General features: G+C 43.8%; 1 pseudogene; it reads right to left on the reverse strand.

Moving 5' to 3' along the window:
• Positions 1 to 11605, reverse strand: part of LOC100594601 — a 52505-nt pseudogene extending 40900 nt beyond the window's left edge.
• Between the last annotated feature and the right edge of the window lie 1063 nt (positions 11606 to 12668).

Raw genomic sequence — 12668 nt, forward strand, 5'->3', positions numbered from 1 at the left:
AATTCTGTATTCCTCCCGTAAGCCTCTTCTCCCCCATCAAAAGCTTTATTTGCCTAGGAATCACCATGTGCTACAAGTCTTTTTGGTTAGTTTGCTTAGTGAGTTGGACATTCCAGTCAGCTTGAACAGTATAGTAGTTAGGCTATAGACAAATAAACCAAAATATATGGTGATCATAAAATGAAAATTTCAGACACATTTCTCTTAAACATAAAAGTTTAGATGTTAACAATAGTTGGCAAGGTACATCCTCAATGTGTGGCTTCCACTTCTGGGTCCAAGGCGTAGGACTCATTTGTTACTCTTTCCTAACCAGAAATGAAAATAAAAGGGGCTGGGAAAAGGGACCCAATTCTTTTTAGCTAAGACCCCAAAGTGGAAGACATCCTACAACTTCTGCTCACATCTCACTGGACAAAAACATAGTCACATGAACATATCTACCTATGAGAAAGGCTGGGAGATGTAGTCTCTAGCTGAGCTAATGTGCCCTGCTAACAGCTGGTGGTGCATTTCTGTTACAGAAAGTAAGAAAGAGGGAAGGGATACAGGGAGAAAAGACTTGGTCTGTGCCATGATCTATTGTGTTGTCCTGGCAGGGGAGTGGCTCTAGCTGCCTGGTGTGGAGAAGCTGCCTGGTGCAGAGGCGCTCTTCCCAAGCAGAGTAAGTCATCCTCTCTGATTTCTTCCATGGAATGGCTGCCTGAGTGGCAGGCCCTTTGAAGTGGTCTTAGGCCAGAATATTACAGACTGGGAAATTTATAAATGATAGAAGTTTATTTGTCTCACAGTTTGGGAGGCTGGAGAGGCCAAGATCAAGGGGCTGCATCTGGTAAGGGCTTTCTTGCTGCATCATCCCATGGCAGAAAGTTGAAGGACAAGAGAGCGCATTTAAGTGAGAGAGCAGAAGAGCAAGAGATCTATAATAAAGGGATTAAGGCCACAAGTTCAAAGGCATTAACCCATTCATGAAGCTGGAGCCCTCATGACCTAAATACTTTCCATTAGGACCTACCTGTCAATGCTGTTGCATTGGGGATTCAGTTTCCAGCACATACTTTTGGGGGACACATTCAAGCTGTAACAGGGGTGTAGGTGATTCCACTTCTCTAGTATTATGGCTCCAACCCGAGGCCCCCAAAGTCCTAGTGCTGCTTGTTTCTTTCCCCAGCTTTGGTTTGGGTGAGAATCTGTTCCCATAAGGATTCTTGCCATGGAAGGGCACAGGCAGGGGGCAGGAAGCACTTGTCAGACTGTCTGCAGGGTGATGGCCAAGGAGTGGAGTCCTTGGCCATCTGGAGTCAGAGTTCCTTGGGCAGGGTGCTTAATCTTTTCTACTCCAGCTGTAGAACAGAGTAAGCACCTTCTGTTACTGACAATAATAATGATTCCAAGCTCATAGGATTGCTGAGATTATTAAAGGAGATATTGATGTAAATGTGCTTAGCACAGTGCTTTAATAACCATTAGCTATTGCTGCTACTACTACTACTACTACTACTACTACTACTACTACTACTGCTGCTGCTGCTGCTACTACTGCAGTTATCTGGTTGCTACTAGGGGTTAGAGTGACCAGTTCTTTCACATATAGTTGCTTGTGCAAGGTGGTGCTCTTCACTACAAAGAGTGGTTATAGCAGGCTCCAGGATGCCTTGTGTCCTAAACCTAGAACTATTCTCTCCCATTTCTCCCTTACTACTCTGTACTGAGCAGCCTGCTGTTCTGTTTCTGCTCTCAAGATACCTTTGTTTCAAGATTGTTCTCACCCTTCTCTGGCACTGGGCCTTCACAGATACCAGCCCCAGGTCTCAGAGAGGGAGTTGGGCTCTCAGTCCATTCTCCCCAGGAGGGTCTCTGGGTGCTTTCTGCAAATTGATTCTCTCACTGTCTAAAGTTCTGGACACCTAAGGGATTATCTGTCTTTGCTGTAGTAAATAAAATTCCTATTACACCTTCCTTTTCCCCAGAAGTGGGTAGCCTGTTGGCCTGACAATTTATATAACAAGGATAGCATGAGGTGGTTCCTGCCCCAACCCGGACAGAGATGCTATTGTCGCTATTCTAAAACTAACCAACCAACCAACAAAATATAACAATGGCAAGACAAAATTTTTATACAAAAGCCTGTTGGACCACCCATTACAAGATTTATCTCATGTGATCCTCACAGCAAACCTCTGAGATTGGTATCATAGAGCCAGCTCTATTTAAATCTAAAATATTGCCTTGCTCTGGTCATTAAATTGCTCACACCAACCTATGTAGGCAGAACTAACACAAGGGAAGGAAGAAAACTTTACATACCTAAGAGCTTATCTGTAAGGTTTTGAGAAACATTCTTATCATAGATAAGACTCTTATAGATGCAAATGACAAACTTAAAATCAAATGGATTAAATAAAACCTGCAATTTTTTGGCTCAATAACAGTGAAAATAATCCAGGAGTACCTGGTTTCATGTATGCCAGGACCCAGGTGCTCAGGTGATGTACTCATTGTTCTGCCTTTTCTTCTTTCTGCTCTCCCTATAGTGGCTTCATTTTCTAGCTCACCCTCTCTCCATGGTGGTCCCCGAAACTCCAGTGCCACAGGCTACCAGTTCCAATTCAGAAGAGAGAGGGCTTCTCTTTCCCCATAGCTTCAGAGAAAATCCAAGGGTTGTGACTCCAACAAAGATTCTCTCCTTGAACAAACTCTATGCAGCCTCCCCTGAACTCTCTTCTCAACTGAGCTCTGACATTTGGGCTTCCGTGTTTACCTCTGCAGTGTCCAATTTTGGTAAGAATCCTGCTACGTCAGTTCCCCTAATCTAATCATATCTACAGAGGTTCTTCATACTCTACCATCCCCCTGGTGATGTATGATCACCCTGGTTGCCTTCAGCATGAATTCTGTTTGGTCAGTTTAGCCAGGATTCTCTTTACCTCTGATGTTTCTGCTAAGTAATTTTCTATCCACTGATCCCCACCTTGCTCCTTGGCTATACATTCCCACTATTCCTTGTATTCAGAGTTGAGCCCAATCTCTCTCCATTGCGAAATCCTATTGCAGTGGTCCTTACACCTATAAAGTCTACCTTACCATCTTTAACAAGTGTCAAAAACAATTTCTTTTCAGAACTCATTGGCTCATTGAGCCTTGCTGAATTCATATGGGCCATGTACTTACCCCAGAATCTAGGGGGAATTGGGAGAGAGTGAATAGAAATGGGAAGGATGCCCCTAACAAAAGGAACCAGAAAGTAAATCAAAATCAGCAGATGAATCTGGATGCACCTATACAAAATGAAATGATGACAGGACATATTTTGATTCCCTGCAATATAAAATGAATTTATTTCAATTTCTCTAATTCAGGGATTCTTGCTTTTGGCTGCATATCAGTCTTTAAAATCCCAAGGCTTAGGCCACATCCCAGACTAAGGAAACCAGAATCTCTGGGAGTAGGGTCTAAGCATCAAAATTTAAAAAAATGAATTTTAGGTGAGGAGGAGCTTCAAGATGGCTGACTAGAGGCACTGAACACCCCTTCTTCTCCACAAAGAACCAACAAAATAATGACTAGATAATAACACTTTGAACAGAACATCTGAGAACTTGGGAATTCAGTGTAGAAGTGACAGGAAACAGCTGAGGTGCCTAAGGAAAAGGAAGTGAGGCAGACGGCCTGGCTGGGATCAGCCAGGAGCCTGGAGAAACTCTCCAGTGTGGAAGAAGAGTACATGAGAGATGTCCAGTGGTCCACATTCCTACTGTGGACTCCTGTAGTCCTAGCCATAGGAGAGTCCTTCAACCTGTGCACCCTGAGACTGGTATAGGAAGCTCCTTGGAGTCCACATGACAACATTGCTGCAGATAGGAAGTACACACTGGGTCCCACACGCCTGTATTCATCCGTTTTCACACTACTGTAAAAATGCTACCCGAGACTGGGTAATTTATAAAGAAAATTTATAAAGAAAAGAGGTTTAATTGACTCATAGTTCCACATGGGTGGGGAAGCCTCAGGAAACTTACAGTCGTGGCAGAAGGAGAAGCAGGCACTTTCTTCACAAGATGGCAGGAGAGTGTGTGTGTGTGTGTGTGTGAGTACAGGAAAAACTACCATTTATAAAACTATCAGATCTCGTGAGAATTCACTATCATAAGAACAGCATGGGGGTAACCACCCCCATAATCCAATCACTCCTTTCCTTCACACGTAGGGATTACAGGTCTCTCCCTCGACACATGGGGATTACAATTCAAGTTGAGCTTTAGGTAGGGACACAGAGCCAAACCATATCACCCCCCAAGACCCAAGCAGCTGCAGAATGGTACCATTTTGAGAGCTCAGCCCCTACCAGACTGTGTCCCCATCCCCAGGGCCCAACAGCCTCTGCCTCCCCATATCCCTGGAGCCCCACTGACATCCCCCTGCATCCACCCAGAGGGCTGCAGTGGAGTGATGCAGGTGGACCCAGTGGTACATCAGGGTTCCCAGCACTCTAGCCTACTCTGTGTCCTGTATGCTGGGGAAAGGGCAGAGCAGTGCACCGAGGAGGCTGTCCCCCAGACAAATGGAGCTGAAGTGTGCATGCCCCACAGCTTGAAACCTGTCTGCCTGGGGCCACTGTCACTGACAGCAACCGTACCCCACCAGCAGCCGAACAACAGCATATTTGCATGTGCCCTGAGGATAGCCTCTCCCAGCCAGCCACCACACGCAGGGACCCGAACGTACACACTCCCCAGAGCCTGAGAGCCACCTGTCTGGGGTAGCTACCACAGACAGCAACTCTGTCTCCCCTCCCTAGCAGCAGGGGCCCCAAGGACTTGCATGTGCCCTGAGGTCAGGCTTTCCCTGCCCACTGCCACTGCTGCCACTACCATCTGAGCATACTGCCCAGGGCATGGGGATCACCCTGGCCTGTCCACCAAAGCCTTTGCCCACGTACACCATTTAGGGGACCTGGGAATAGGCCTGCCCTGCCTGGCACTGCTCCCCCAGTCCCTGAGCTTGCTGCCCAGGAGCCAGAGTATTGCTTCACCCTGTCGGTTGCTCTCAGAGCACATGCGTACCACCAGGGGGCCTAACAACAGGCCCAGAAAACCTGCCACCAGCACTTAAGCATGCCATTTGGTCCACCATGGCTGGCGTCTGGACACTTCTCCTGGGGACCTTGAGGATGGGCCCACCCAGCCTGCTCTACCACCACTGCTGACACCCACCCATACATGCCACCTAGGGGCCTTGGGACTGGCCCTCCCAGCCACCATTAACACCAGTGAATGACATCTGGGAGCCCAAGGGCTGTTCCACCACCACAGCTATCATTGCCCACACCAAGCCTGTGGCCCAGGGGCTCAAGGACTCTCCCACCTACCCAGTCCACCACCGACACTACCAGCACCCAAGCAAACCTCCTGGAGACCCAAGAGTGAGCCTGCCTGGACCTGCTGACACCAATGCTCATGTATGCCACCTGGCGGCCCAAAGACAAACCTTCTCAGGCCACTGCTGCCACCATTAGAGCCTGAGGACTGGCCCATCTGGTGTTCTGTCCCCAGCAAAACTTTGCCGCAGCCACCACTAGCAGCCATAGCCTAAGCCACTAAGAAAATCACAGATATCACTGATAATGTTTGCAACCAAAGACATCATACACAGACTACACTACTGCACACACCCAGAATCAAAGCCAAAGTGTATTACTCAACTAACACCATAGGGGAGGACTTTTTCCTGTTAAAAAGTCTTCCCCTAAGAAAACCAATCCAAGGCCGGGTGTGGCGGTTCATCCCTGTAATCTAGCACTTTGGGAGGGGGAGGTGGGTGGATCACCTGAGGTCAGGAGTTTGAGACCAGTCTGGCCAACATGGTGAAATCCAGTCTCTACTAAAAATACAAAAACCAGCCAGACGCAGTGGCACACGCTTGTAGTCCCAGCTACTTGGGAGGCTAAGGCAGGAGAATCGCTTGAACCCAGGAGGCAGAGGTTGCAGTGAGCTGAGATTGTGCCACTGCTCTCCAGCCTGGGTGACAGAGTGAGACTCCACCTCAAAAAGAAAGAAAAGAAAAAGAGAAAAGAAAACCAATCCAAAAAATTGGAAGAAGTCACTGTTATACCTCATGTGCAGATATCAATGAAAGGACACAAAGAAACAAGAAAAAGGGAATATGACACTTCCAAAGGAGCATAGCAATTCTCCAGCAATAGGTTCCAATGAAAACAAATTTATGAAATGCCTGGAAAATAATTCAAGGTAATGATATTAAAGAAGCTCAGTGAAATATAAGAAAGCACAGATATATAATATAAAAAATAAGAAAAATAATTCAGGGTATGAATGAGAAATTCACTGAAAAGAGAGATACAAAAAAGAACCAAGAGAAATCCTGGAACTGGAAGATTCAATGAATGAAATAAAAAATACAATCAAGAGCTTCAACAATAGACTAGAATCAAGCAGAAGAAAGAATGTCATAACTTGAAGACATGCCTTTTGAAATATCTCAGCCAGACAAGAAAAAAATAAAGAATTTAAAAAAATTAAGAACACATACATGACACATGGGACATCATAAAATGACCAAATATTCTCATTTTTGGTGTTCCAAAAGGTGAAGAGAAGTTTAATAGCATAGAAAATATATTTAACAAAATAATAGCTGAAAACATCCCAAATGTAGTAAGAGATTTAGACATCCAGACATAGGAAGCTCAGCTATCCCCAAATAGATTTAACCCAAAAAGGTCTAGGCATATTATAGTCTGTCAAAAGTAAAAGACAGGCCAGGTGCAGTGGCTCATGTCTGTAATTGTAGCACTTTGGGAAGTCAAGGTGGGCAGATTGCTTGAGCCCAGGAGTTGGAGACCAGCCTGGGCAACAGGACGAAACCCCATCTCAACAAGATATATGAAAAATTAACCAGGCGTAGTGGCACATGCCTGTAGTCCCAGCTACTCAGGAAGCTGAGGTAGGAGGATCACTTGAGCCCAGGGAGGTCAAGGTTGCAGTGAGTGTTGATCATGCCATTGCACTCCAGCCTGGATGACAGAGTGAGACCTTATCTAAAAAAAAAAGGCAAAGACAAAGAGAATTCTAAAAGCAGCAAGAGAAAAGCATCTGGTGACATATAAGAGAAACTTCATCAAACCAACAGTGGATTTCTCAGCAGAAACCTTACAGGCCGTGAGAGAATGGGATGATATATTCAAAGTACTGAAAGAAGAGAAAAAACTATCAGCCAAAAATACTATACCCAACAGTTATCCTTCATAAATAAAGGAGAAATTGAGACTTACCCAGCAAGCAAAAACTGAGGAAATTCATCACCACAAAAATCAGTCCCACAAGAAATGCTTAAGGGAGTACTACACCTGAAAGTGAAGCCACAACATCTACCATCATAAAATCATACAAAAGTATAAAACTCACTAGTAGAGCAAACACTAGTGAGAAAGAGAAAGGACTCAAATGTTACCACTGTAGAAAACCACCAAACCAATGATAAGTAATAAAAGAAGAAAAATAAAGAAAAGGATATATAAAACAACAATGCAACAACATAATGACAAGAATAGGCCCTCACATATCAATAATAACCTTGAATGTAAACGGACTAATTTTCCACTTAAAAGGTTTAGACTAGCTGAATGGATTAAAAAACATAATCCTACTATATGCTGCCTACAAGAAACTCACTTTGCCTGTAAGGATACATATAGACTGAAAGCAAATGGATGGGGGAAAAAATTCCATGCAAACAGAAGCCAAAAGCAAGAAGGAATAGCTATACTTATATCAGATAAAACAGGCTTTAAGTCAAAAATGGTTGTTAAAAAAAAGACAAAGAATGTCATTATATAATGATAAAGGGATCAATTCAGCCATAGGATATAACAATTCTAAATGTGTATGTGTCCAATGCAGAGCACTCAGCTATATAAAACCAATATTATTAGATCTACAGGGAAAGCTAGACTGCAATACAATCATAGTTGGGGACATCAACACCCCACTCTTAGCAGTAGATAGCTCATCTAGAAAGAAAAGCAACAAAGCAACATTGGATTTAAACTGCACATTAAACAAAATAGACCTAACAGACCTTTGCAGAACATTTCATTCAGCAGCTACAGAATACACATTCTTATCAGTACCACACAGAACATTCTCCAGGATAGACCATATATTAGGCCACAAAACAAGTGCCAGCACATTTTTAAAAATTGAAATCGTATCAAGTATCCTCTCGGTCCATACTGGAATAAAACTAGAAATCAATAACAAGAGGAACTTGGGAAACTGTACAAATAAATGGAAATTAAACAACATGCTCCTGAATGACCACAGGGTCAATGAAGAAATTAAGAAGGAAATATAAAAATGTCTAGAAACAAATGAACATTGAAACACAACACACCAAAACCAATGAGATACAACAAAAGCAGTGCTATGATGGAAGTTTATAGCAATAAACACCTATATCCAAAAAGGAGAAAGATTTCAAATAACCAAAAGATGCATCTCAAGGAACCAGAAAAGCAAGACTAAATCAAGCCCAAAATTAGCAGAAGGAAGGAAATGATAAAGATCAGAGCAGAACTAAAGAAAGACTAAAAAAAATACAAAGGGTCAAAAAAACAAAAAAGTTGTTTTTTAAAAAAGATAAAATTGATAAACTGCTAGCTAAACTAACCAAGAAAAAAATGAAGACCCAAATAAAATCAAAAATGAAAGAGGAGACATCACAACTATACCACAGAAATATAAAAGATCATCAGAGACTACTATGAACAACTATATGTTAACAAACTGAAAAACCTAGAGGAAATGGATAAATTCCCGGATATGTACAATGTACCAAGATTTAATAAGGAAGAAATAGAAAATCTGAGCAGACCAATAATGAGAAACAACATTGAATCAGTAATAAAAAGTCTCTCAACAAAGAAAAGCCCAGGACATAATGGTTTCACTGCCAAATTCCACCAAACTCAAAGAATAAACACCAGTCTCCTTGAAGTATTCCCAAAAAATGAGGAGGAAATTCTAACTCATTTATTAAGGCCTGCATTACCCTGATACCAGAACCAGATAATGACACATTGAAAAAAGAAAACTAGAGGCCAATATTCCTGATGAACATAGATGCAAAAATTCTGAAAAAAAAATACGGGCAAAACAAACCCAACAGCACAGGAAAAGGTAATACACCATGATCAAGTGGGATTTATCCCAGGGATAAAATAATGGTCCAGCATACACAAATCAATAAATGTGATACATCACATCAGCAGAATAAAAGACAAAAACCATATGGCCTTCTCAGTGGATGCAGAAAAAATATCTGATGAAATTCAACATCTGTTCATGATAAAAACTCTCAACAAACTAGGCATAGAAGGAACATACCTCAATACAATAAAGGCCATATATGACAAACACACAGCTAACATTATGCTGAATGAGAAAAAGCCAAAAGCCCTTCCTCTAAGAATTTGGATCTGATACAAGGAGATCCTCAATCAAATACTATTTGGCCATAAAAAAGAATGAAACCGGCCAGGCGCAGCGGCTCATGCCTGTAATCCCAACACTCTGGGAGGCCAAGGTGGGTGGATCACCCGAGGTCAGGAGTTCAAGACCAGCCTGGCCAATGTGGTGAGACCCTGTCTCTACCAAAAATACAAAAATTAGCCGGGTGTGGTGGCAGGCCCCTGTAATCCCAGCTACTCCAGAAGTTGAGGCAGGAGAATCGCTTGAAACTGGGAGGCAGAGGTTGCAGTAAGCTGAGATGGCGGCCTTGCACTCCAGCCTGGGCAACAGAGCGAGACTCTATCTCAAAAAAAAAAAAGAATGAAGCCATGTCACTTGTGGCAACATGGATGGAACTGGAGATCTTTATGTTAAATGATATTTGTCACACAGTAAGACAAATATCACATATAATCACTCATGTGAGAGCTAAAAATATAGGTTGATCTTATGGTGATAGAGAGTAGAATGATAGTTACTAGAGGCTGGGAAGGATGTGGGTGTGGGAGATGAAGAGAGGTTTGTTAATAGATACAAATATACAGTTAGAAGGAATAAGTTCATAGACTGCGAATTTCTTAAGAGAAAAAAAGGAAGGAATAAGTTTTAATGTTTGATAGTAGAATAGGGTGACTGTAGTTAACAACAATGTATTACATATTTCAAAATAGCTGGAAGCGAAGACTTGAAATGTTCCCAACACATAGAAATGATAAATGGTTGAAGTGGTGGATATCCTTAAAATCCTGACTTGATCATTACACATTCTATGCATGTAACAAAGTATCACATGTATCCCATAAATATGTAAAAATATTATGTATTAATAAAAATAAATACAAATTTTTTAAAATTTTGGTAATTGATAACATGCAGCCAGGGTTGAAAGGCAGTGCTCCAATTTCCTGGTCTTTATTATTAAAACCCATGGTTTGTGAATACATTACGCTAAGGTCCAGCACAGCAGTTCTGGGTGCTGCTGTGAGCCATGGTATCCAAGGGGTGTATCTGAGCCCCAGCTCTCCAGTGATCAGCAACGACAGGTCGCCTGTGCCTCCAGGGGCAGTCTCTATAGAGTCACAGATTCCCTCAGTGCTGAGAACCTGTCTTGGTTCCTCAAGGGGAACCAAGGGAAGATATTCCAGAGGGCTCATAGGTCAGGGACCTGGTCACTACCCTCTCAGCACAGCTGTAGCCCTCCATGGGCCCAGGGAAGCCTGATGCCAGTTGCCCCAGGGTAAAGCTCTGGCAGATGCCAAGTGGGAGGAGGTGGTGGTGTTCCCTGGGGGAGAGGGGGAAATGCTACACAGAGCAACATGGGATTCATCTGCAGAAGAGACATCAATTGCTTACCCTACTGTGACCAACAAGTCTCTTGGCAAAGGGAGTTCTGAGCTGATAAACACAGGCTCAGTCTTCCAGAATCCACACTGCAGGCTGAGAACTGGAAAGACAGCAGGGAGACTTATTGCTTTCTGGGTGTTTTGCCCAGAATCTCCCTTCTGGTAAAGCACTAGGGTAGGTAGTAGGACTCACTCTTTGATCTTTGGCAAGTCCCTCCTACTCTCTGGGCCTCGGTTTCCCTTCTATATAATGAAGGAGTTGAATCAGCTCACCCTTAGGGTCCCTTCTGGATGCTGTTGCAGGGTCTACATGATTCCTGATGAATGATTTCCCCTGGAGAAGCTGCGCATCTGTGCTCTGCCCCAGTATTTGTCTGGAAGGTGGAATTTCAAGCTGCCTCCTGGACCTGTCCTTTCCTTTCAGATTCCAAGGCCACTGCCCTGTCTGATGGTCATCCAATCCTGATTCACTTTCCTCATCTGAGTCCCTGGTGATCCATCCTCCAGGAAGCTCAGCCTCACCTCAGGTCCTGCAGAATTTAAATGGCCTCATCACTCACACTCCAGGGAGGTGTGGTGTGGAATCTTCCTCAAGGACCCTGGGTTTTGAGCAGCACAGGTGTCACCCTCTGTTGCCAGCCTAAGGCTGTCCCCAAGGTCCAGGATCTCAGGGCAGCTCTGCTGAGCTACAGATTTCTCTGGACCCACAGGACTGTTATAAGTTTGAGGATGCATATTGGGGTCTGCTTGTCTCCTCCAAAGGCTGATCCTCCCAGGCTCAGGCCTCCTGAATAAGCAGCCCTATCAGTCCTTCACTGAGTTTCCTACCCCTTTCCCTACCCAGAAAACTTTTCTCACTTGGAACCCTGGACATAACACAGGCCTTTCTTGTCCCCCTCATATATGATTCACTTCAACAGCCTCCTAACCTGTTTCCTTAAGGCTCTCTTTCTTCTACCCCCTACACCATACTACAGATTCATCTCCCTAAAACAGTCCTGCCTTGGGCTAGCTGGCACTTTGCTCAAAAACCTTCAATGGGACATGAAGACCTTTGTGCTCAGTTCAAATTCTCTGCCAACCATTTGGGGCCCAGAGGCCTAGAGCCTCCTGGTTTAGGGAGCCCCTTCTGTGCATCCAGGTGACCCCCACCCCGTGGTGTGGCAGTCTTGTCTATCTGCTTCATTGTCTTAGCCTGTGTGTGCTTCCCCAGCTTGGAATGTCCTCCACTCTTTCCCTCCATTTTAAAAATTCCATCATCCAGCCAGGCACGGTGGCTCATGCCTGTAATCCTAGCACTTTGGGAGGCCGAGGCAGGACGATTACCTGAGGTCAGGAGTTCGAGACAAGCCTGGCCAACATGGCAAAACCCTGTCTCTACTAAAAATACAAAAATTAGCTGGGCATGGTGGCACACACCTGTAGTCCCAGCTACTCAGGTGGCTGAGGCAGGAGAATCTCTTGAACCTGGGAGGTGGAGGTTGCAGTGAGCTGAGATTGTGCCATTGCACTCCAGCCTGGGCAACAAGAGCGAAACTATCTCAAACACAACACAACAAAACAAAACAAAACAAAACAAAATTAAATTAAAAATAAATAAATAAATAAATAAACAAAAATTCTATCATCCATTCAAGGTTCCTGCTCTGTCCCTACCTCTGCCAAAAGTCTGTTCAGACTATTCCAGCACATACTGGTCTCTTCATCCTTTTGTTTCTTTTCTGACTCCATCAGTACCATTATTTCAGTTGTACTTGAAGATACTGAGCTCCTTGAGGGTGGAAACTCTAACTTATAC

This window comes from Nomascus leucogenys, chromosome 6 (assembly GCF_006542625.1).
Source record: "Nomascus leucogenys isolate Asia chromosome 6, Asia_NLE_v1, whole genome shotgun sequence".
NCBI lineage: Eukaryota > Metazoa > Chordata > Mammalia > Primates > Hylobatidae > Nomascus > Nomascus leucogenys.